Source organism: Neovison vison, chromosome 2 (genome assembly GCF_020171115.1).
Source record: "Neovison vison isolate M4711 chromosome 2, ASM_NN_V1, whole genome shotgun sequence".
NCBI lineage: Eukaryota > Metazoa > Chordata > Mammalia > Carnivora > Mustelidae > Neogale > Neogale vison.
Genome location: NC_058092.1, coordinates 97,530,009 through 97,556,439, shown reverse-complemented (window position 1 = coordinate 97,556,439; position 26,431 = coordinate 97,530,009). Strand labels below are relative to the sequence as shown.

Genomic DNA, 26,431 nt, shown 5'->3' with positions numbered 1-26,431 from the left:
ATGAAGTAACTGACCGTTTCTTATTTAGGCAGAAACATTTTTAGTGGATCCTAGCAGCTCCTGAGCCTCGCACAGAATGCAGAATTTCTGTCACTGGCTTTAAAATACATTTTCTTCATACCTGATTGCTCTAGCTTGGATAGGTCATGTGAGGGCATCTCAGAAAAAGGAGGTAACATTACCAAAGTGTCCAGAAAACCAAAATGCCTCTTGCATTCCAAGCATAGAGTTCAGTAATAAAAAAGCATTTCTCACAGATTAATCCACAGTCTGAACACAAAGTTTACATGATGGGGAGAGGGGAAGAAACCCTAACCTAGATGACAGGCACTCTTCCTTGTTACAACCCTGGCAAAAACAAGCAAGAGACAAATCCCATTTACAAAGACAGCAAAGCCCAGTCTCCTCTTTGACCCAGGCCTTCTCCATGCATCATAAATATTTCCATAGTCATAAATATCACTGATGAGGAAGCAGAAGGCTCTTAATTGGCTTCAAGTCATTTCATGGTGGAGGAAGCTAGGAAGAATGCATTGAATAAGAATAAGACAGGGTGAGAAATCTCCCAGGAGGAAACTAAAATTGATTCTTCCATCGACATGATGTTGTCTCTACGCACTGACTTCAGCCAGGAAAGAGCCGGCTGAGGTGAGAAGCACCTTCTCCCACCGGCTCAGGGCCTTCCTGTCTCAGACCTGCCGGATTCCTTCAGGTCGAGTTTTGCAGTGGTTGGTGTCATTGATGATGAGCTACTGTAAGGAAAGAAGGGAGACAACTAGAATTTATTAAAAATGAGTTGCAGGATAATGGATCAACAAACGAGGGTGTGTTCATCCAATGGAATCCTGCCCAGCAGTAAAAAAGAGGGACCATTAATCTCACATCATGGATAAGCTTCAAAAAACACGCTGAGGAAAGGGAGCCCTGCAGAGAATTCATACTATATGATTCCATGTATACAAGTTTCTGTAATAGATGATCTAGGCCAAGGGCAAAAACCCAAATGATGGTTGCCCCTAGGAGTGGGGGAGGGATGAATAAGGAATGGGTTCGGGAGAACTTTCTGTGGTGATGGAGATGCTCTGTCTGTCCCGATGGGGGTTTGGATTACACAGGTGTTTGCATTTGTTAAAACTCAGTAAATGTACACTTAAGATTCATGCATTTCATTATAACTAAATTTTACATCAGATGAAAAACTAAACAAATATCGAACCCTAGTTAATGATATGCACGCTGAAGTATTCAAGAGAAATGTTCTGAGTCTGCAATTTACTTTGAAATGCATCACTTAAAATAAAATATACTCACGGATGGATAGAGGGATAGAGAGACGGATGGGTATGTGGAAAAGCAGTGTTCGATGTTAATGAAGGAATTTCGGTGGTTAGTAGACAGCTGTTCGCTGTGCAATTCTTTCTTCTTTGTTCTGTGTTTGAAAATCTACACAATAAAATGGAAGAGATAAGAATGATATGGGCCTCTGGGTAGCTCAGCCGGGGGAGCATCAGACTCTTGGTTTCTGCTCAGGTCATGATCTGGGGCCATGAGATGGAGCCCCACATTGGCTCCTGCCTTCTCTGGGAGTCTGCTTCCTCTCTCCCTCTCCTCTGCCCCTCCCCTGGGCATACACACTCTATCTCTCAAATAAATAAAGAAATCATCATATATATATATATGACTAAAAAAAAAAAAAAAGAAAGAAGAGAAAAACAACCACTGATGGAATGTCTATGAGTCCATTTCCCCAATCCTCATATGAACCCAATTTTGTAGACCTCAAGGTTAACATTCAGAGAAACACAGGTTCGAGACAGAGGGATGTTTCTTGACCCTTCTTTTCTGAATGCCGTCCAGAGGCAGGATCTGGGGGTGGCCAGTCCCCGGCACCTGTATTCTGGGTAACAAACGTTCTCTTCCAGAGCTGCTCCCTCTGGGCCTTCATCTCCGTTCTGGCTTCTGGATTAACCTCAAAAGTGAAGAGTAGTCCTCAACACCAGCCAACCAGTGACTCCACAAACACTGACTGAACGTCTACTGTGTGGTGGGAATTCAAAGGACTGTAAAAACACAGTCTCTGTCTTCAAGGAGAAACCATAATATGAAACCCAGCCTGGGGTTTCTGGAGATCTGGCCCCGAGGTGGGTGACTTGGATCTTGAGCAAGTTACGTCAACCCTCGGTCTTCTATCTCCTCTGAAATAAGGCCTTGAACTAGACCATCTCTCCGGTCCCTGGCAACCCTCATGTGTTTGTGACTTTTGATGCATGGGAATTTTAAGTGTCAGTGACTGGTCCAGGTAGAGTTTGCTAATGGAAGACCGAGGAGGAGAAGTCCCTTGGGCGGGGAGTGGCCTCACAGGGAGTGCGGTCTAAGTGTGCCTAGTGGATGGGAGGAGGAGATGGTGCTCCAGGTAGAGGAGAGGCAAACACCGGGCCCGGAAGTGGGGGGACCTTTGGGGGCAGTAAGGAGAAAGTGACTGGAGAGGGGGCCTCGTGTCCATGTCCGGGGAGCAGAGATGATTCTGGGAAAGATTCTTTGACTTTAACTTCTGAGAAGCAGCATCTTGTGGGGGATGGTGAGCACAGGAAGAGCGAGATGAGACTGTATCTAAGGAAAATTAATCTAGTCACTTGCAGTCGTGGAGGAAAACAGCAGCGCCAACAATCCCAAATGACAGATTATTATAATACAATGTGGCAGACTCCAGAACATTCTCCATCAGTGGTCTTCAAGCTATGATCTTCAGAATGTGAGGGCTGCTGGGGAGGGCCGCAGGGACATTGAGTGGGGCAAGGGCCGGCCAAGGGAAGGCAGGGCCCGGCATCCTCTCTCGTTCCTGCCCGAACTGCAACAGCACGACATGTACCAGATGGCTTCCTGGGAGTTCCAGATCAAATTTATTTTGAAACAAGAATTCAACAGACCTCAGTTGAACCATATCAATTAATTACAGAAATAAGTAGCCAAACAAATGTGTCAGGAGGGGGTTGTTTGAGGATAATTTGCTGGGCATGAGCCTCACACCTCTAACCGAGATGACTGAACATTTTCACCTGTGAGAGGCCGGCTCTGACAAAGGCGGGTAGTGCCAGGAAGAGGGCAGAGCCCTCAGCCTCCCAGAGGACGGCTGAGCCCCAAGCCCCAGCAAGTTACCAACATGGTCTCACTCCCCGAATCATCCAGATGCAATGGGCTTTTGACTATCAGGCCCCGAGGACCTGCCAAGGGCCCTGCCAGGCTCTCAGTCCTGACGTGATTCCCTCCACATCTGGCTCACCTCCCCCGTGGTAAACTCCACCAAAGTAGCTTTGGGTGGGGCACTGTCTCTTCCCGACTCCTCGTTGTTTGTCACCCCAACCAAACATTCAAGAGCATTTCACTCTGTAAAACTGGCCAGTGTCACCAAAACAGCCAAGTTGGGGAACTTACACAAGTTCTAGATTTTGGCTGAATCCCCTGGCTCCTGGCTCCTTCCCAGGAGAGAACTGCCAGACTCTGCCCTCCACATTTAGTCCTCAGTCATCTCATCAATGGTCTCTTCTGACCACCTGCTCTCCGCTGCCCTCAAGGTAGCGTATCGGCCCACCCCTTGCCTCAGGCGTCCCTCACCCTCTGTTCCACAAGGCAGGGCTCCCTTTGAGGACTTCCTCATGGTTGTGCTTCCAACCATACCACATGCGTGACCTTCTGCTAGGCGTTCTGGTTGTCTGTTACTGCCTAACATATCAGTGGCTTAAAAAAACAAACAAACAAACAATCCTTTGTTTCCTCTCACGGCGTCTGTTGGTCAGGAATCAGAGGAGGACTCGGCTGGATGAGTCTGGAGCAGGGACAGTTACAGTCATATGCCCCTCCTGGTGCAGGAGGACCCACTTCCAAGGTGGCTCCCCTCACCCATCTGGCAAGTTGTTGCTGGCTCTTGATGGGGGACTCAGTTCCTTTCCAGGTAGGCCTCTCCATAGTGCTGCTTGAGTGTCGCATGGTGTGGAAGGTAGCCCCCCTCCCCCGGAGTCAGGAAGCCACGATGACTTTCATGGCCTACCTTGAGGGTCATACACTATGCCTTCTCCCTTATTTTCCTGGTCACCTGGGACAAGTTCAGATTCAGTGCAAAAGGAGATACACAAGAGGGCAAGGGTCATTGGAGGCTGAACCAGCACACAATAGCAGGGTCAGAAGAAGAGGGGTCCCTGCTTGAGCCATTAAGTGGCTTGTGACTTCTCTATAGGGAGAAATCTTACATACTTGTACCTATAATACTAAATATTATATTAAATACTTGTACAAAATTTTATTGTGTTAAATGTTGTACTAAATACTAAATAATGACAAGGCAGAAAGCACATGTCCTGGAATACCCCCTACGTATTGAGTGAGCAAGCCAGATGTACTCTGCCCTCTTAGAGCTTGTAATCTAGCAGGAACAGGAATGACAGGTTTCACATAAATAATTGCACTTGAAATAAAATCCTATCTCCTTGACCTTGCCCATCTACTCTTTCCTTCTGCTACTCATCTCCTTTGTCACTGGAGCTTCAACCAGTCACCTTTTCTCCAGTCCTCCAACAGACTAAGTAATCCCTGTCTCAGGGCCTTTGCACTTGCTGTTCTCTGGAACGCCCTCCAGGTCTTCTCACCATCCAGGTCTGTGCACTTAGTTGCCATCTGATCTTTTCTTGCATACTTATCATCCACCTCCCCCGACTAGAGCTGCATAAGAACAGAGACTGTGAAGTCTCCCTCACTGCTGTGTGTCCAGACCCACATGGCTAGCACTCGTGGGAGAGTAAGTGGTGAATACATGTTGTAATGAGTGAATGAAGTACCCACTTTCTGGGCCATGTATGAGATCCTCCCTCGAGGATCTCATTGAAAACATAAGTGCCAGCCCTGTCACCTGGGCATCTCCTAGTCCAAACCAAGGCTGGAGAATTGCTGACTCCTTGACCCGGAGCAAACAGTGTACGTCTGCCCCACCTGAGTTTTCACCCACTTCTGGATTCAGTTGATTCAGCTCTGGCTGACTATATTCTTCCTACTTCTCCTCAGGGATGGTGCTCAACCTCTGATCACCTATGCTTGGCTTCCTGGACAACTTCCCTCTCCTCCAGAGAAAGGGCGATTCCAGCCCTGTTTTGCCAGACTCACACTCAGGTGGTTCAGCTTTCCTGGGCAATAAGAATATTAAAAATGGTTGCTCATTAACATCCCAGCTTTCCTGCTTTTCAGGAGAAAGAACATGACAAACGGGAGACCCCACGCATATTTATTTTGAAAATATGTTTTGTAATTTGCAAGCAAATGGACGCTGCTGGTCTGCAGGTCACTTCACCTGCTGTGACGTGCAATTAGCGAGGCCTTTTCTCTCTGGGTGGTGAGGCCAGCTAATGGTCTCACGCTCCCTGTGTATGTTTATCTTCAGTTAATTACAATTTTGCCAAGTCTTCCTCACAGCCCCTGCGCCCAGCAAGGCTGAGCCTTGGTTTTTGGCAATGATCTGGGCTGGCAGCCTGGGAGGGGGCGATCATCCTATCAAATATTAATCCAGAAGGGCAATCAGGCTTGTGGGCTTCCACCCCTGATGTCTCTCCCCAGGAAGTCACAAACTGATGGCAAAACTCAATGCCTGTGACAACTCTCCCTGCCAGGCCTGAGTCAGCATCAGGCGCAATATTTCAGAACTGTTATTTGGCAATAAATCCGAGCAGGACTCTGGGAGATCACTCTTAAAAACGGGAATGAATTACACGCACATCCACCTTTGAAGGGGGTGTTAACCATCGTGTGAAACATTATAAATGATGAACAGGCCAATTTGCCAGTATTAATTTCAAAGTTACGGGTCAGGGTCAGACTAGCTCTTCAGATGCTAGTTTTGAAAACCCACCTTCACCAAGAATGGGGGAGGCTATTAAGGACCGAGCTGGCACTTAAGGGCTCCATTGCCCCATTTTTGACAATGTGGAAGATGCTCTCCACAACTTCATCTTCCCATCCCCCTCCCCTTCCTTCAATCACTGTTAGTTAGGTCCTAGCTCTAGAATCATTTCTGCAGACACCTTTGCCAGCAAACTTGAAGAGAAGAACAGCACTCTGTCGCGGGTTGAGTTGTGTCTCCCAAAACAGTAAGTTGAAGTCCTAATCCCCAGGACCAGGGGGACTGTGACCTTATTTGGAAATAGAATCTTTGCAGGTGTGATTAGTTAAGGTGAGGCCATCCTGGATTGGGTGGGCCTGATCCAACAGTTGGTGTCCTCATAAGAAGAGAGAACAGTGATAAAGAGATACACAGGGAGATGACCATGTGATGTCATGGAGACTGGAGTGGTATATCTACCAGCCAAGGACACACCAAGGATTGCTGGCAACCAGGAAGAGGCAAGGAAGGCTCTTCCCTCTGAAGAGCCTTCAGAGAGAGCATGGCCCTGCCAGTGCCTTGATTTTTTTACTTCCAGCCTCTAGAAATGAGATGATAAATGTGAGTTTTTGTTTTGGTGTTTGTTTGTTTGTTTGTTTTTAATAATTCTTTTATGATGTTATGCTAGTTTTAAAGCACCACGTGTGTGGTACTGTGCTCCAGCAGCCCTGGGAAACTAATACACACTCAATCCAGGCCCTATTGCTAACAGCCTCCACTGCTTTGCCTGCCAACCCCACTGATGGGCTCACTTCCCTGCCTGGGACGTTAGCTACAATGAAGACCCAACTTGCTGGAAGGCTTAGGAAGTGGGACACCAGGCTAAAAAGAAAATCTCCTCATATCTTACAGCTTGCAGATGAATTTTGAAACATCTCAGTCCACATTCTTGCCTGAGCGGAAGTCAGAGTACATAATAAGACGGCTTTTTGACGATGGAGGATGCCACTTGGCTTCAGGGGTCATCACTCCAAATTCAAGTTTCCCTGCCTGGCATCACATATACACAGAGAGTGAGACTTTGGCGTGACTTTGTACGATCCCAACACATACTCTGGAAATTGAATTTTTACTATCACAGTCCTAAGTAACTGAATGTAATAACGACGACAAATCCAGCAACCAAGATTCTACAAAATTCTGTTGGCTTAAGAGAGCTGTGGGAAGGGCTATTGAACTCGAGGTCACAAAACTTGGACCTGAGGGACGCCTGGGTGGCGCAGTTGGTTGGACGACTGCCTTCGGCTCAGGGCGTGATCCTGGAGTCCCGGGATCGAGTCCCACATCAGGCTCCCAGCTCCATGGGGAGTCTGCTTCGCTCTCTGACCTTCTCCTCGCTCATGCTCTCTCTCACTGTTTCTCTCTCAAATAAATAAATAAAATCTTTAAAAAAAAAAAACAAAAACTTGGACCTGAGTTCCAGCTCTGCTCATCCTCACAACGGGCTTGCCAGGTGAGCATGATCGTCCCCCATCCCTGTGGCAGGAGAACTGAGGCCGTCCTGTCCACCTGCAGACAGACACAATCAAGGGGAGGAGCTTGGGCTTGGTCTTTGTTTTGCCTAGTGGGGCCCACCCGCTGAGGGGCAGGCATGAACTGCTCTGGACAACGAAAGGGGTTTTTAAAAAGTCCTAGAGGTGAATCAAAGGAAAGAGAGAAAAGATGATTGTCAGGGAAGAGGAATTTGGGAGATGCCTAATAGAGAATTTGATTTAATTTCTATGGTGTGGTGTGTGATCTGTATCTTCTTCCCCACACCCCTCAAAAAGATTTCTAGATGGAATTAGATCTGCTTTGGGAGGTGGGCATCAGACAAGGAACAAAGACCACCCAAAAGGATCCAATCAGCCGATGAGGGGCTGACTAGGACATTGAGTGCCTTGCTCAGGGTGATGCAGCCTTGGGTTGCAAAGTCAGATCTGTGTGACTCCACACTTGAGTTCTTTCCTCTAACATAGGGTGGACTCACTACCTGATTTCAAGCCCAGGAGGTAGTCCAGATTGAAAATTAAAATATCCCCAAATTAGGGGTGCCTGGGTGGCTCAGTCAATCATCTGTCTTTGGCTCAGGCTATGTTCAAGCCCCAAATCATGCTCAGCAGGGAGCCTGCTTCTCCATTTCCCTTTGTCTCTCCCCCCTTGCTTGTGCTCGCTCTCTCTCTCTCTCTCTCTCTCTCCCTCTCAAACAGCCATCTTTAAAAAATCAATAAAATGAAATACGCCAAAATTATTTGTATAAGTGCCCTGAACAACAACAACAAAAAGCCGTTTTCATACGGCCAGAGCTTTGCAGTCTGGAGAAATACCTCCAGTTTATTGAGCATTTACTAAATGTAAAGCTCTTTTATTTGCATGATGTGATCTAACCTTCTGAGTAGATCTGAGAGGCAGACACTTTTATCCTCATTTCACAGATGAGGAAACATTAAAGAGTGGCTAGCCCAGGTCGTTGTTGGGAAGCAGCGGACCCAAGATCTAAATGCCAAAAACCATTTTGTTTATTTACTTTCTGAGTAGGTAATACACACACATACTACGATGTTTACCAACGAAAAGGCCAACAGTGTCTTCCTCTCCCCAGTGACCAGGCTCCCTTTGCTGCCACACTGAGATCACCCATTATGACCAGTTCTTGAGTGTCTTTCCAAGATATCCTTGGTATTTACAAATATGACCAAGTTCTTCTGAGAGCACAGTTGCCTCGCTGGGGGGAAAAAGAACATCTGAAGTTGACCCAAGGAGACAATACCTTCCCTCAGCCCTCCTGGTAGGCTTCTCTTTAACCTCTGGAGCTCCAATACCAAATGGAGTATGTTTTTGTGTTTCCCAGGGAGCTGGTGGGTGTACTGAAGAAGCATGGGGTCTGGAATCTCAGGACACCAAGTTCAAGTTCATAGCCAGAGCAGGTGACTCCACTGCTTGGAACCACTTCCCTGTCTCAGAAATGAGGCACATGCCCCACCTACCTGCTGTGAGGATACTAGAAGACAAAAGAAAGGGAAAACATCTGGCACATCTGGCATCCTCCTTCCCTCTCCTCCTGAAGGAGAGCCTACAGTTTCCCCCGTGCTCCTTTCAGAACACAGAGAAAAGGAAAAGCAAACTCCCCCAGATCTACACACTGTTTAATGATCAGCTTTGACCTAATTCTACTTCAAAGCATTTCTGTCTCCTTCCTACCTCCCACTACCTCCCACCCAGCTGCCAAGTATAGAGAACACATGAAAACTTGGGCCAAATGGGAACCTGGAATGTTCAAGCCTTTGAGAAAGCAGCTGTTTGTTTGTTCATGTACTACCCTGTTTTTGCCCCTGTCTTGTTTGATTACAAGAGCCCCCGGGAAGGAAGAATCCTCTGCGCTTTGGTCTACACAGTTCTCTTCCACCCTTCATTTCACTCCCCAGCAATGCTGTGAAAACAGCGAAACTGTGGTTCAGGGGTTTGTGCTTCGGCTGGGAGGCACGAGGCAGAAATGGGGCTAGAACCCAGGTCTCCCCCCGATTGCCTTGCCTCCCACCGTCACTAGTAGTTCTTCGTGAGTCCTCGCTAATGTATCAGTTAGGATGCACTGGGCTGCCAGCAACAGAAAATCCAAGTCACACCTGCTCAGGTAACTGGAAACCTAGAGGTTGGATGGCTGCAGGGTCAGCAAGACAGAAGCTCTGCGCCCTTTCTCCGCTCCCCTCTTGCTTTCCCCCCTCCTCTGTGTGTTGGCTTCATTTCCAGGCTGGCCTCCCTCATGCCGGAGTGATTTATTGTACTCCAGACGCCACATCAACACGTCACAGTGTGCAGAGAAAAGAGATTCTCTTCTTGTGTCCCTTTTATAAATAAGGACGATTCTTTATAAGAAGTCCCAACAAACAGTCCACGGCCATACCACCCTGAAGGCGCCCGATCTCGTCTGATCTCGGAAGCTCAGCAGGGTCGGGCCTGGTTAGTACTTGGATGGGAGGAGTCCCAACAAACAATCCCCTTGTGCCTCATGTTCTCAAACTGGAACAAATCTTGTGGTAGACCTCTGTCATACCTGTGGTCACTCGGGTTCTTTTGAACACTCCTCCTTTGTTAGGGCAAGTTCAAAATTATAAGTTCCACCTCTCTGAGGTAGAAGCCAGATTTCGCTCTTCCTTTGTTAGGACAAGTTTGTAAGTATAAGTCCCACCTCCCCAACGTAGGGGCCAGACTTTGCTCTCCTGGGTCTTTTACTCAAGAGTGAGTGATGCAAGAAGAAAAGCACGGCGTGTGCCTTCTCCTAGCCCTCCCCTCTACTCCTCCCTGCGTGCTGGCCTGCCACACACGTGCACGCGCGCGCGCGCACACACACACACACACACACACACGGTGGAGGTATTAGTGGTGCAGAGTAAAGTCAAAGCACAGAAGCAGCTGGAAGGCAGCCTGTAGCATGGGCATCCAGATCGTGGTGACTGGGGCCATTTTCTTGTCAGCTCTGACCCATGGAATGGTTTGGGCCAGCTCTGCCTATGATCTGGCAAGCCACCCATTGTCCTTTCTATAAACGTTGAAAGTGCTGAATCACCCAGACTCAGCTTCTGTTGTTGCAGCTAAGAACCTGATGGAGGCACAGCCCCGTTCCTGGGCACATGGCCGGGGCTGGACCTGTGCCCTCTGCTGACCGGTATACACCTGAGTTCCTGAGCCAGTGGGCGGCAAGAGAGTCGGGATTTCCCTTATGCCAGTCAAGACCAGCTCTGAAGTTCAGGGTGCGGCCGGCTTTCCAGGAAGCACAGGGGACATACGGGAAACCTAAATAGAAACTGGGATTATGTGAGAAAGGGGCACTAGCCATTTCGAGGGCAGCCCACAACATCGCCGAGCCCTGCTGTGTGAGATGCTCTGTGGCCGACCACCTTCACCCTCAAGCAACTCTAAAGGTAGGGGTCGCCCCCACTTCACAGTTGTGGAATCAGTCATGGAGACATCAAATAACAAGATGATAGAATTCATAGGCTGGAATTCAAACCCGGCCCATTTGACTCCAAAGGCACTTGTACACTTACACACAGAGTCTTTTCACTCTCGGGTCTGTGGCTCGGCTGTGGCTCTCTTGCATTTGGCTCCAGCGGCCAGTTGGGTTCGGGCTGGCTCTAGGAGCCTCATCATTTTTCTTGGACCTGTGGCTACTCAGCGGCTGCCCAGATTCTCAAGGTGGCAAGGAACTATTCTGAAATGTGCTATTGGTCACACAACTCTGCGAATCTACTAAAACCCACTAAAGGATCCACTTTCGAAGGGTTGAATTTTATGGTACATGAGTTACATCTCAATAAAACTTTTCTTCAAAAAGAAAAGAAACCTAATCGAAGCATCTTCTAGTGGAGGTTAGCCCAGCAAAGGCGGGTAGACCAGGCTGCTCAGAGGAACTCCACCCGGAGATCCCAAAGATCCGGTTGTAATCCTGGTCTGTTTCTTGCCATCCTTAAATGTCATCGCTTCGGACCGCAGTTCCGTCATCACTAATGTGAAGAGGCTTTATTAGATCAGTGTTTCCCAAGCCTTTGTCATTTGTGAGCCCACTGCATGATTTTTAAAATTTTTTTAAATTAACATGTAATGTATTATTGCTTTCAGAGATACAGCTCTGTGATTCATCAGTCTTCTTTAATACCCAGTGTTCATCACATCCCATGCCCTCCCCAGTGTTCATCACCCAGTTACCCCATCCCTCCAAACACCTCCCCTCCAGCAACCCTGTTTGCTTCCTATGATTAAGAGTCTCTGATGGTTTGTCTCCCTCCCTGTGTTCATCTTGTTTCATTTTTTCCTCTCTTCCCCTATGATCCTCTGCCTTGTTTCTTAAATTCCACATATCAGTGATTGACATATTTTGCTTAGCATAATACTCTCTAGTTCATCCACTTTGTTGTAAATGGCAGGATTTCATCTTTATGATGGCTTCATAGTATTCCATTTTATATATATATGTGTACCACATCTTCTTTTTTTTTAAATTTTTTATTTTTTATAAATATATATTTTTATCCCCAGGGGTACAGGTCTGTGAATCACCAGATTTACACACTTCACAGCACTTATCAAAGCACATACCCTCCCCAATGTCCATAACCCCACTCCCCTTCTCCCAACCCCCCTCCCCCCAGCAACCCTGTTTGTTTTGTGAGATTAAGAGTCACTTATGGTTTGTCTCCCTCCCAATCCCATCTTGTTTCATTTATTCTTCTCCTACCCACTTAAACCCCCATGTTGCATCTCCACTTCCTCATATCAGGGAGATCATATGATAGTTGTCTTTCTCCAATTGACTTATCTCTCTAAGCATGATACGCTCTAGTTCCATCCATGTTGTCGCAAATGGCAAGATTTCCTTTCTTTTGATGGCTGCATAGTATTCCATTGTGTATATATACCACATCTTCTTGATCCATTCATCTGTTGATTGTACCACATCTTCTTGATCCATCCATTCACCTTCATGATTTTCGCTCTGTCACCGCACCAACCAACCAAATGATTATTTACTTATTTTTTTTAATTCGCCTTTTCTTTTATTTTTTTTTAAAGATTTTATTTATTTATTTGACAGAGAGAAATCACAAGTAGACAGAGAGGCAGGCAGAGAGAGAGAGAGAGAGAGAGGGAAGCAGGCTCCCTGCTGAGCAGAGAGCCCGATGCGGGACTCGATCCCAGGACCCTGAGATCATGACCTGAGCTGAAGGCAGCAGCTTAACCCACTGAGCCACCCAGGCGCCCCTCGCCTTTTCTTTTAAAACCTAACATCATTCTAAATAAAAATGTTCATAAAATCAGGGGTTTGCTGGGCTGCTTGTATTTTCCCCAAACACATTAAAATCAACGAATAGATAGCAAACTTAGAAATGTGCATCCACTCCCCATGACACCAGTCTTATTCTTCCCATTTGGGAACCTTGATCGAAAGGTCTCCAAGCCGGGTCTACAGGCTAGCCCGCTGGAGAGAGGACAAGCTCTGACCTTGCTCCTCCATCAACCAACCAATGTGGACATTTAATCATCGCTTCTTACGACTGGGTCTTGCTGTGGCCTAACGTTGCTTTGGGTGTGGGGCTTCCTGGTCTGATCCAAGAGGAGGACTGTCCCGAGGCTGACTCTGTTTAGTAACCCAACCGTGAGTTCTGGGAGGTACTTGCTGAGTAAGTAAACGGAGTCAACCACACTAGGGATGGTTATTGTTATTCCCATCTTACAGACTGCGAAGATGATCTCAGAAACACGAACATCCCAGAAGAGGAAGAGGCAAGATTGGAAACTAGATCTTTTCTTAATTCCTAGAGTTTTGTAACTGTCTCATAATACGCCCTGGGGCTGGACATTTTGGCATGGATGTACTTGGAGTCTCCATGAAATCAGTCAATGCCCATAACTCCCACCTTTGCCTGTGGGTAGCATCCGCCTGGAGGAAGGGGACACAAGGGCGGCTTCTAAGATAAAAATTGTATCCACTGAATATCTAGTATTTCTACGTATCAGCAACAAACAGTAACAATCTCCCGCACTTCCTCCACTACACATCCCACTCGTAGCTGCTAGTGCAAAATCTCTCTTCCTGCTAGTCAGGGACCATGTCTTTCTCATTAATTGCTGTGTCTCCCACACTCAGCACAGTATTTGGCACAGAGCAGGCCCCTGAGAAATCTGAGTGTAATTCACTAACAGCCCCTTGTCCCAGAGATCCTCTAGCCTGGGGAGGTGGAATGGGGTAGCTGAGTCAAGCCCACAGACAGGGGACAGGACTCACAGCTGTGTCCAGACACCTGCTCTGCAGGCAGGAGGACATCGGTAAACCCATCAGCCGGGTACCCCACATGATCAACAAGTATCTGCTTCCCTTTCCCTGAAGCAGGCCGCAGCCACCACCTGAGTCCATCTGTGGAGGTGGTTTCGATCTGTCCAGACAGGAGAGCAGAGCAGAGCAGGGATGCCCCTATTCCATCCAACAAATAACTACTGACGAGCAGCCCCATGCAGAGCCCCGTGCCAGGCACCACGGAGGAGACAAATGTAACTCAGGCCTGCAGTGAGCCCCACGCAGGGCTCCTGAGTACACAAACCACCAGCCTAGGCCTGCCAGTTCCTTGGGCGGTGTTCTTTCCACAAGAGCACAGCCTTCCAAAGGAGATGCCCTCGCTGCCAGAAAGGAGCTTTCTTCCAGCAGCATGCTCTAGAAGGCTGCAACTGAGATTTCTGTTTGAGGGGCCTGCAGCAGGTTAGGTGTGAGGCTACAATGGAAACAGGACTCATCCCTCCCTAGGGAGCATCAGTATCTAGATAAGATTGGGGGGGATAAGAAGAACCGGCTCACAGACATCTGGACCAGGCGGATGCAGAGTTAGTGCCTGGGACCTGGGAGAAAGGAAGCCACAGGCAGAGGGAGGGAGGAACAGGTGTGCAGGGGCACAGAGAGCGCTCCGTCTGGGGCTTCAGTAACCTCGGGCTTTCTGGCTGGTCCTTGTCATGGGATGGGGCACTACTCCCTAACAAGGCAGCAGCTCTCCTACAGCCCCTGCCCCTCATTGGACCTGCAATAACAATGGACAGGAAGGCTTTCTGGGTTTTGCTTCCTGCCTTCAGAAATCTGTCCCATGAGGTTTATACTCTTTGGGGAACCCAAGCACCAGAGTGTGCCCCCTGGAATGCCTACGCTCCCTCCCGCGGACTGTGCCACTATGGCTACGGTCACCCAGCCCATCTTATTTTCAGTTATCCAGGCAGATCAAGGACAGAGAACCAGGCTAAGGAGCTTTGGGGAAGCCTAAGGAGATGATCCATTGGTAATGGTTGGTCTACCAAGCACTGTGGGTATGTCTCAGTACAATGAACGTTTGGCCAGATCATCCTTTGCTGGGGAGGGAGAAGAGCTGTCCTTTGTGCTGTAGGATGTTTAGCAGTGTCCCTGGCCTTGACTCACTACATAACAGAAGCAACTCCCCAGTGGTAACAATCAAAAACGCCTCCAGACATTTCCTATGTCCCCTGGGGGTAAAAATCGCACCTTGTTAAGAACCACTGGTGTACAGGCTTGGAGTCTGCATCCCGGCTCTACCGTCCAGTTGCTGTGTCAGCACAGCAAGTTCTTTAGCTACTAACCTGGGCCTCAGTTTTCCTGTCTGTTAAAATGGGGATGATAATAGTAACTTCTTCGTAACACTGTTTTGAAATAAGTTAATACATGTAAAGAACAGTGTCTAGCACATAATAAGCACTCGCTAGATGCCAGCTATTGTTCTTACCATAGAGACCAAACTGGCATCATCCAAGTGTGATAATCCAAGCTGCACTTTTTTGGACTTTTGCTCGCCTGTTTTATTTCCCTCGTATAATTGTGATTTTTTTTCTTCAGAAGTTGATTTTAAACACTATTCTAGTCTGTCCTTCATCCGAACTATTAGCTGTAATTAAAATTCACTGCTAATTGAACAAAAAAGAAAAGAAAAAAGGAACCAAACTGCAGATAAAGTGGATGGTCAGAAAGACTGCTCCATAAATACTCATTGAGTACATAAATAAGAAATTTAATTCAATCATTCATTTTCTGCCCTGCTTATTTCTGGTAAACTATTTGAGGCAGCTTAAAATAAAAGCACAAGGTACCTGGGTGGCTCACTTAGTTAAGCGTCTGCCTTCTGCTCAGGTCATAATCCCAGGGTCTTGGGATCAAGCCCTACATTGGGCTCCCTGTTCAGTGGAGAGCCTGCTTCTCCCTCTCTTTCTGTCACTCCCCCTGCCTGTGGTCTCTCACTCTTTGTCAAATAAATAAATAAAATCTTTTAAAAATAAAATAAAATAAAAGCCTACACTAACAGGCAATTTAAAAAAAATTCTACAACCCAAGGGTAAATAATTTTAATAGTTGAAAATTCATATAGATCAAGAAATGAATCATTAATATCACCTAGATTAATCAGGACAGGAGTTTATAGAAGTTTATAGGAGAAAATATAGGAGAAAAAAGTTTATAGGAGGGGGCACCTGGATGGCTCAGTGGGTTAAGCCCCTGCCTTCAGCCCAGGTCATGATCCCAGGGTCCTGGGATCGAGCCCCGTGTCGGGCTCTCTGCTCAGCGGGGAGCCTGCTTCCCTTCCTCTCTCTCTACCTGCCTCTCTGTGTACTTGTGATTTCTGTCTGTCAAATAAATAAATAAAATCTTAAAAAAAAAAAGTTTATAGGAGGAAATGACTTAACATGGAAAAATGCTCAACAAAGACATAAGAATTTAAATAGCAACCAAAAATAACCTATGAAAAATGTCAATTAGCAGAGGATGGTGAAACTGGCCCTCTCATATATTATAGTTAGAAACACGGCAAATTAAAATTAATCCAGAGATCAATAACCATTAAAATGGTAGGAAAAACTGAAGGGAGGAAGTTAATTTCATCACAAACTCAAAAATCAGATGGAAGGTTCACTTAAGCAACAAATAGAACCCCGAGCTTCCTAGCAGCCACTGAGAAAATAAAAACACAGCTAAGAGAACTTCTGGCCAAGACCTCTAGGAGAGATCAGATTTGTTCACTATGCTGAAAAAGAACTGTGAGTCCTAACACAGGGCCTTGAGTAAGAAAATTAGACAAAGTTTCAACAGTGATATAACAGGGAGCTCAGCAGCAACAAAGTATGTTTAAGACACCACACATCTATGCACCCCCTAGACTGTGCCCTCACCGACCCACTCCCAGCAAAGAATGAATTCCCTGAAAACGCCGTCCCTGCAGCAGCAACAGAAGGCTGGCCAGAGAAGCAGCCTCTCCCCGCTGCCTGCCTGGCTCCAGGTCACCAGCAAATGCTGCGGACCCTCAGTAAAGGGAGGTCCATAGTGGAGCTTGGCGCCAGGGAGATACTGCAGCCAAGCCTCCGCCGCCTGCCCCTGGCTCAGTTCTTAATGGTGCCCTAGGCTGGAGAAGGAGGCAGTGTGGAAGTGAAGAGGCCAGCTCTCTATGAGCAGAATAAAGGAAGCCGGGGCTCAGAGTACCCCAAGGAGAGGAAAACAATCACCTGGACATGACATGGTGAAAGCAGCTCCTTGCCCCTGCAGCTTCCCTGGGCCTCCACTTCCTCTTCCGTAAAATCAGGAGAATATTCACCTCACAGATTGTTCAAAGGTTTAAAAGAGTTCTCCATGTAAAGGGCTTAGAGCAATGCCCAGCACACAGTACATGTTAGCCGCCATTATTGGTATAATTCTTGCCCTGGGTGCACCTGTGTATATATTCCAGACTTAAGCAACATGTCTCCTGGGGGCGCTCCAGGGCACGGGGAGGGACAGGAGAACTTTCTGAACTTTTTCATCGCTGTGTAACCCTCAGCCTAAAGCCAAGCAACGGGTCCAAGTATTAGCTCATGATGGATTAGAGGAACCCTAACTGGGGGTACTAGTCCCGGCCCTGCCACTAACTCCTGCCCTCTTGCTCCAATCTGGGCCTCAGTTTACTCATCTATAAAATGAAGTGATGGGATGAAATAATTCCTAAATTTGACTAATGCTCAAATATAATAATAAATAATAAAATAATAAATAAATAAATAATAAAATAATGTTCAGTACTCCTAAACCACTTCAGGACATCATAAAATGCAGATACCCAGGCTCTGGAAATGGAGACTGAGAATCTGCATTTTAATGAGCTTTTTGAAGAATCCTGATGTTCTGTCAGATTTGAAAGCCACTGACTAGATGAGCTCTGAGGCCCCCCTCCAACATTCACACACTCATACTTAAAAGACTCATGGAGAAGAAAGGGGCTCGGCATGGCCATAAGCCTGGCTGTCCAGGGCAATGGCCGTAGCCTGTGAGTGAGCTCCTGAAGTGTTCTTGGTACTCCTCTAGTTGTTAATCATTCTCAGAGACCAGAGACAAGAAGTTATACTTCCTGTTTAATCAAATACTCCATCTCAGCATTCTACCTTCCAATCTGTGGGTTTTGCTCTTGGGTTGTAGGAAAGAGCTGGTTGGTGCCTTACAGCACAACCCCTCAGGAACCTGAGGACTCCTGATGTCAGCCTGGGCCTGCCAATACTCCTAGTGAGATAGCTCTTGACTTTGGCCCTTCTCTTCTGTTCCCATTGCTACCTCCCTAATGCAGGCTGTTAATACCTCTCGTATAACGGTTTCCTAGCTAACCTCCTGCCCTCCAGTCTCTCTCCTTTCCAAGCTTTTCTTCATGTATCAACAGTTATTTCTGATTGTGTTATGTCTCTAACACACAGCCCTCCACATCTGCGCACCCAAACCTAACTACTCAAACTGTCACTCAACGCCTTTCAGAGCCTAAACCAACCCACATTTTTGCTTTCATATTTACATTTCTCTTCCATAATCCCCTCTGGCCAAGAGCCACCTTAGGCTAGTTAACTCTCTTTAAATTTTTTTTAAGATTTTATTTATTTATTTGACAGACAGAGATCACAAGTAGGCAGAGAAGCAGGCAGAGAGAGAGAGAGGAGAAAGCAGGCTCCTTGCTGCGCAGAGAGCCCGATGCGGGACTCGATCCCAGGACCCTGGGATCATGACCTGAGCCAAAGGTGGAGGCTTTAACCCATTGAGCTACCCAGGTGCCCCTCTTGAATTTTTTGATAGAGGATTTCCCAAACTTGTATACCGTGTAACTCTACCTCTGTCTATATATATTTTTTAAATTTATTTTGGGAGAGAGAGAGCATGAGCGCAGGCAGGGGGAAAGGGAGAAAGTCTTAAGCAGACTCCACATGGAGCACTGAGCATGGAGCCCAATGCAGGGCTTGATCTCAGGACCCTGAGACTATGACCTGAGCTGAAACAAAGAGTCGGAGGTTTAACCGACAGCACCACCCAGGAGCCCCTACCCCTGCGTATTTATCATGGCAAAATACCCATAACATTTCATGGATACTAAGTGATTCATGGTACTCGGTTTGGGAAACACTCTCTAAGCTTTTCCCTCTGTTTGTCAATGGCTTGACTCTCTATTCTAGAATCTGCTCAGGTCTCAAACTCCAACTGAGAACAACCATCTAATGTTGTCATGCCTGCTCTCTCTCCATCTGACTGTTTCTGAAGACCATCAGGGTTCTACAGGGGCGTGGAAGCCAGAACACTGATCCATCCACCCCCCTTACCCCTTCTTTGCTTTCCTTCCCGAGCTGGTACCGCATTTCCCCTAAAAGCTGAACCGCTCAATGTCTGTCCTGATTGACTTAAATGAACATAGTGGACCATTCCACCATCTTCGTTTTACCAACTTCCAAATAAACAACAGCCTGTTCTTCTCCTTAGCAACTCAAGCAAATAAGTCTCTATCTCTCCTGGGGCTACTCCCTTTCCTGCATCCTTGACAGCCATTGTTGACTGATCATAGCACTTGCTCCTGAGTCCCAGATGTGGGGTATAGATTCAGAGTCCTCCTCCGACACCACTCTCCAGGCACATATTCTCCATCAGTCAGAGTTGGCATGCCAGTTGAGACAGTCCTACTTACATCAATGACCTAATTGATTATATAGCAAATGTGTTTACTAGAAAAGCTCTGTCGAGTTTCAATTTCAACTCCCTTATGAAACCTCAAACTATAGTGGTCTCCAGTTACACTCCATCTACTCCAAGCTTTCTAGGCTAGAGGATCCGAGCTGTGGGAGAGGATCTATTAGGAGTCTAATTTGACATGAGAACTGGAATAAGTCTGCTAAGATCAGACAGGCTTTCACTAGCATTGTCCACCTCCCATCTTTCTCTCATGCCAGACCCCACCGAAGTGTCCCACCGGTGAGCTGGCTGGTCTCTAGACATAAAGAAGAGCACTTGAGAGGCTACAAAACGAATGACCAACTACCTCTAGAAAAACAACTCTCTGGGGCAGGCAGCAATTGGAGACTCCTTCAATGCCTCAGAGCAGCAGCAAGGTTTTCAACTTGGCCTGAGCTGATGCAACCATCAGCAATGGAACCATGTACAGTAGAAGGACTGATATCTTTGATCCGATAACAGGCTGCTCCAGTTTCTTCTCTCTCCTCCTCCCCCTCCTTCTCTTCCAAGCTGATCACATTTCCTTGGTGATTTTCATGCTTAGTCAGTAGGTCTTAGGGGACAAGTGTGAATTCCACAGGGACCTTGTCTGTATAAAGTACTCTGTACTAATGTTATCATCTGTCTTCCTTCCTCCCTTCCTGCCACGAACGTTTATTAAACACCTACTACGTGCTATGTGGCAAGCACCGCTATAGAAAAGAAAGCCCTTGAACTTGAACTGGAGCCACCAGGAGAGGCTATATATTAAGCAAAGATAATGCCACTGCTCTGATCAGCAGAAAAATGCATTTCAAGTTGCTTCCTCTCATTTTTAGACCTCATAAGAGTTATAACTGTGGCAGAAAACTGAGGGCCTGGAAGCTACAATGCAGGAAGTCCAGGGAATGCTACAAAATCATGAAAAGCCCCCACAGGGTAAACACAAGCCAGTTCTCCAATCCTGGATACTATAAAAAGAGATGTGTGGAACACGTCTTAGCCTTGACTTATTACCAGGGACTGTTTTAATTGTTATATAGTTATCCCCTAAGTCCCTAAAATATCACTATGAATTAAGTACTCCATGGTCGTCACTTAAAAGATGAGAAATTGAGGTGTGAAGAGGTTAAAGGTCTTGCCCAAGGCTGCAGCTAAGAAGTGGTGGAGCTGGGATTTAAACGCGTATGGTCTCCTTGCCGAATTCTACACGATCTGGAAAATGTGCATTTAAATCATGAGTGCTAATTCATGGATCAGAGGGGGGTGGGATGGATCACTGGATGAGCTTTTTCCCCCCAGACTTCCTAAAGCTAGAGACAGAAAGGTTTTGATAGATGGGAGCACAGAGTGTCTAGCACCCCCATCCCTCACACTTTTAAGGCAGGCTTCCGGAAGGACAGCCACGCCCCCAGCCCCACCCACATCTCTTAGAGCCCCCCTGACAGCAAACTGGTGCTCCAGGGCCTGACCTGAAGTTAAGTCTTCATGTTCTGGAATGTCACACATGGAGAAGATCTGCGTGGGTCCCTTTATGTACTTGCAAACTCTATTTCTGCCTGGTAAAACACATGATATAACTGGTACCCAGAGCAGCAATGTCTCTGCTCCTAGGAGCCAGAAGCCCTAACTTTTAGACTGCACTCCACCACCTGCTGTCCCTTGATTAGGTTTTTTTTTCACCCGTAAATATACATTCATTCAGCAAACCATTTTGAGCATTTCCACCCTGCCAAGCACCCAGCCCTAGGCTCTGAAACCACTAAGGGGAATTCAGTAGCTGCCCCTAAGGAACTCAGGATTTGCTGGTAGAGACAGACCAGGAAGGGGATCATTCTGTTGCACTGTGCACTGCACCCTCCCAGGGCTCCTGAGAGCAAGGGAGGGGCCCACCTGCCCCTCCCCCCAGGAAATTTGTGAGCCAAAAAAATGAGATCACACGGGAAAGCGCTTTGTAAACAGGAGAGGGTGAGAATGAGGTTCATGGGGAGGGAGAGGGAGAGGATTTCAACCCAGATGCTGTCTGCCGTGTTTGCAGACCTTGGGCAGGCAGGCAGCTGACCAAGCTAAGTGCTTGGCCTGGGGCTGTGAGCCTGGGCATAGCTGCCCGGACAGAGCCTCCTGGATGGGTGAGGACAAAGCCTGAAGCTCTGGCCTCATTATCCCAAAAGGCCAAGCCCAAACCTTGCTACCCAGGCCAAGCTTCTCTGGGCTCTGTCCTGGCAGGAACCTAAACCTATGGATGTTATTTTGTTTGGGGTTAGACGGTTTTGTTACCCCACCCCACCTCACCCTGTTCCCTAACCTCTCCAGGGTCCCAGCTTGAACAGTGACAAAGGCTAGATCTTCCCTTCCCTGTGTAGCCGGAGAAGCCCGATTTCCATAAATCCCTTTATATAACGAGAAACAGTGGCCAGAAGTGACGCCAGCCACTGTCGTTCGCTGTGTTGAAGCGCCATCTGGAGCCCAATCCTAGATCAAACAAATGGGTAGGTGCGCTTTCCTGTCTGCCTCAGCAGGAGAAACAGGAGGAAAAGAGATGCTCAGGCAAGAAAATGGCAGAGGGCCCCTAAGAGGACCCCATCAGTCCCTTCACCAGCTCCGCATCGTTTACCAGTGAGACAGTCGAGAGCTGAAAAGCTGTCTCGGCTTTTCACTGAGACAGGCTCTCCTCTATGGCCAGGGACCAGCATAAGACTGCCGCTGTTTCTCACAGATTCTAAAATCTGGATCCAAACAGCAAACATGCAAGAAAACCCTCCAGTTTGCCCTGCAGCCCGGACACCCCGTCCATCTGATCTTCTATCCCACACTTCAGACTCTCTGGCTAGCTTGGCAGAAGGGACTTTCAGTGGATGAGGACTCCTTTGGGGGAGAGTTTGTTGGTTCTCTGGAATTGCCTGCCCTACACCAAGGAGGAACACACATTTATTATGAGCCATTTTTTCAGCAGTAGCTGGATGAGCCTATAAAGACATCAACAATAAGCCAATAGTTCAAAATCAGCATGGAGTTATTTTTGCCTGAAGAAAATCCAAGCCAGATGGTAGCAGAGGATCAAGAAAAGTAAGCCAAGCTCCCAAACTGAGCAAGGACTTTTTTTTTTTTTTTTTAATCATCCTACTTTAGGTTTTTCTGCTCAATCCTTTGCCAGACCAACAAGTTAGCGTCCTACCAACTGTGTTTATTGAACTCTTCAGTATCTTTGGAAAACAAGATACATAAAGTATTTAAGCTCTTGTTGTCCATCAGAGCGTCCTAGTCCATGCTGTTGGGGACAGTTGCTGTGCACAGTATCCAAGGAGTACCCTCAGAGGCGACAATACGTCTTTGCCTGCAAGCAGCTGCTGGTCCCTCTTCAGACCAGCGACAATTCAAACAAGGGGCACTCTTGAGAGTAAACCCTGAGGAAACTTGGGGGGGGGGACCAGAAAGGTGTTTGAATCTATTAAAAAGCTACTGCTGTCCCTCATGGGTTGCATGCAGTCCACTGACCAGCCAAGAGGCCCAGAGGAAGTGAGGTTGCGGTTTCCTTTAGCCATACTCCAAATAAGTCAGATTTACTGAAGCTGAAGGGTTTGCTTCTCCACAGTAGAAACAATTCCACCTGGTGCTCACGGCAGTCTTGACATGAGACCTTGAGGTGAGTATGATCATTGCTGTCTTGCAGAGACAGAAGCAGAGGCCAAAAGAAGTTGAGTAATTTTCCTGTAAGCCAAGTGGCCAAGATTTGAACCAAGTGTTCTGCTTTCAATTCTTCCAATGCCATCATCTACCATGGCATGAAGCCAACATATTAAGTACTGAAGAGAATATTCTGAAAAGCAATCCAGTTTGCCACAGATTGTTGCAAGAATTCTTACACAATCATGAGAACTATGTTACAGGGTGGAATTTGTAGACCCATGAAGACCCCCACGGAGAAATAATGCTCCCTGGAAGTCAGCTCACACAATGTATTTCCTGGGAGGCTCAGAACTTCTCGAGTGAACAATAAAAAATTCTCCTTTGTCTCCCACTTCCTTCCTTTCATTTAAACCAGACAGGCTCTTCGTCTCCTCTAAAGTCCCATGCACGTATTTATAATTCTTCTTCTTCTGATAAAGTGAGTTCCCTCTCGGGAGAGTTAAGAACTGCTAAACAAGTGCAAGAAACAGGCACAAAAGGGATAGTGATGAGGGTGGGTCTATGCCCCTGGAAAAACCACAGTGAAATTCAGAGCTGGAAGGGGCTGCTGAGAGCATCCAATAACTGTCCAAATTCTCTTTTGGCAGAAGACATTGAGACCCAGCAGTCAAGTGACTTCCCAAGATCATGTGAAGTGAGTGGCAGAGCTGGTGGGAATCCCAGTCACACTGACTCCTACCTGAAGGCACTTTTCAATTAATCGTCGTTTAGGAGACTATGTCTTGTTTCTAAATAAAATCCAGCTAGCAATCCAGCTCTCCAGCACTACCCCTAAAAAGACTCTTTGGGGAAACTGTTGACATTCCCCATCTTGAGCTGTCCTAGATAGGGAAAGGAAGGGAAGAGTAAAGAAAGAAAGGGGGGAAAAAAGGAGCTTTCCATCCGAGTCCCCGTAACAGTAATTAACAGCAGCCAAAATTTATTGGGCACTATGCTGGGCACTGTGCTTAGTATTTTATATGTATTAGCTCATCTAATCTTCTCAACAACCATTATCAGGTCTGATTATTTCCACTTTACAGATAAGGAGAATGCAGCCCAAAGGACCTAAGGAAGCTGCTTAAGCTCCCACAACTGGTAAGAGTAAGGACTGGAGGGTTGTAGTCCAGCTCTGTTCTGTATTAAAGCCAGTACTCTGAACCACTGACTTTTAAAACCATATGATAAGGCAGGGCCCAGGGAGACCCAAATTAAATTTTGGCTAATCACAGAGAATCCTGATGCATTGGCCAACTATCCCTGCCAAAAACTGCAGCCCCCGCCTAGCTAAAAGGGGGGGGACTTCCACCCCAGTGGCAGATTTGGGACTTGAGTTTCTTCCTTTTTCTGCCCAGACACTTTAACTGGGAGGCGGGGGAAGAGTAAGATGGGCAGTGAGGAAGGACGCATTCAAGACTGGAGGTTTTAGTAGGGACAGAAAGAAAACAGACAGGTTTGTTTTCTAAACCAAAGGTATTCTAAAGGCCACACCCTGCCTTCAAGAGCTACAGAAGAAATTCAATGCCATTCTGAAAGTCTCCCACCTCCCTCAGCCACATTTCGCTAACAAGTCTAGCATCCTCTAGAACTGAAGACATAAGAAAAGGACTTCAGGTCAAAAGGAACCAGTCATCTCTCAACTGGATTTCTCTCTCTCCTTTTTTTTTTTTTTTTTTTTAAGATTTTATTTATTTATTTGACAGAAAGAGATCACAAGTAGGCAGAGAGGCAGGAAGGGAAACAGGCTCCCCGCTAAGCAGAGAGCCAGATGCGGGGCTTGATCCCAGGACCCTGGAATCATGACCTGAGCAGAAGGCAGAGGCTTTAACCCACTGAGCCACCCAGGCGCCCCTCCAGTTCCTCTTTCTAAAACACCTTTCTTTCCCTGAGTGAAGAAAGTAACGTACCTGGCCAGCTGTCAGGGCTTCTCTAAATGGAGGCTGCCCAAAGAAAGGAGCACGGAGACTTTCCTCGGGGTAGATCAGGAGGTACTCTGCAAACTTCTTACTTCACTGGGTATTAGTCTTTTAAGCTCAAGGGACCTTTAGGAAAAGTACACCTTTAGCAGGTGAGACAGGTGTGAGAAAATGCCAGTGCTGGAGGTGGAGTGGGCCCAGGAGGTAAAACTCCCGCCAACGTGATGCATCATTTTTTCTCCAGATCTGCTATTTATTGCGATTTTGTGCTTCTCCAAAATTCTCAGCACCACACACTTGAATCTTAACCTTAAAAGTTCCTTTTCAGTGAAAGCGTATCAGTGTGGTCCCTGAGCCACCCCCAGGTTACAGGTATAAAGAACAGAGCCCTGGAAGCAGTAGGAATTTACTGTTTGACAACAACAGTGTTTCTTCTCTGCACGGTTTCTGGCATAGAGCATATACTCATGCACTTGTCTCTGGAGCTCACCCAGAAGTATAAATAATTCAAGCTAGCCTCCATCGCGGCTGACCTTAACCACATGCCTATTGTTTTTGAGACAGAGGAATTCGCATCGGCTTTGATGGCACGTTTAAAAGGTACACAAAATTAAGCTACTTGATATAGCATATAACTCTGGTTTCTTCTTGGGAGAAAAGAATAAAATAGGAGCTTAAAGGCACTTACTTTTGAATGCTCCAAACAGCCTGCTTCTTTGTTCCCAGATGCACTCAACTTGAGGGTACGTTGTAAACATGAGCGGCTTCTGGTGCTCTGGCAAGCATGGCTCAGAGCTGCCGTTGGTGAGGCTCGCGACGTGCGTGCTGGGCGTGGGAACTACAATCTTGCCGGTCAAGGTTTGTCAGTTTCATCTCCAGATTCTCTACAGGGCTTTTCAGGCTAGAAAGCACCAACTGGGGCGGAAGACAACGTGGCTCAGTATACAGAACACGGGCTTTGGAGTACGTGGCTGCAGGCAAATCACATAGCCTGTGTTCTAAGAAAATTCTGCCAACCTGGCTCGGTTACTGGAAGTCTGTGTTCGTCTGTTCGGGCTGTCATAACAAGATACCACAGATGGGGTGGCTTACACAACAGCTCTTTGCACAGTTCTAGAGGCTTGAAGTCCACGATCAGTATACCAGCAGGCTTGTTACTTCAGAACTCTCCCCTGTTGGCCGGCAGAGGACTGCCTTCTTGCTGTGTCCTCATATGGGCTTTCCTCTGTGAACATGTGTGTCTGCTGATTAAATTTCTTCTTATAAGGACACCAGTCATATTGGATTAGGGCCCACCCTGGAGATCTCATTTTAACATCATTACCTCTCTAAGACATTATCCAGTCACATTCTGAGGTACTGGAGGTTAGGGCTGCAACATCTGAATTCAGGGGACACCCAATTCAGGCTGTAACAAAGACTAAGGGACAA

General features: G+C 47.0%; 1 long non-coding RNA gene across 2 annotated transcripts; it reads right to left on the bottom strand.

Moving 5' to 3' along the window:
* Positions 1-677: 677 nt before the first annotated feature.
* On the bottom strand, positions 678-26,194 carry LOC122900343. Of its 2 annotated transcripts, XR_006383214.1 has the most exons (4): positions 25,689-26,194; positions 24,992-25,126; positions 1,312-1,443; positions 678-752 (listed from the first exon to the last, which is right to left on the bottom strand). It is a non-coding gene; the product is annotated as an uncharacterized LOC122900343 (long non-coding RNA). The 2 variants fall into 2 exon arrangements; XR_006383215.1 differs by lacking the exon at positions 24,992-25,126.
* Positions 26,195-26,431: the final 237 nt, after the last annotated feature.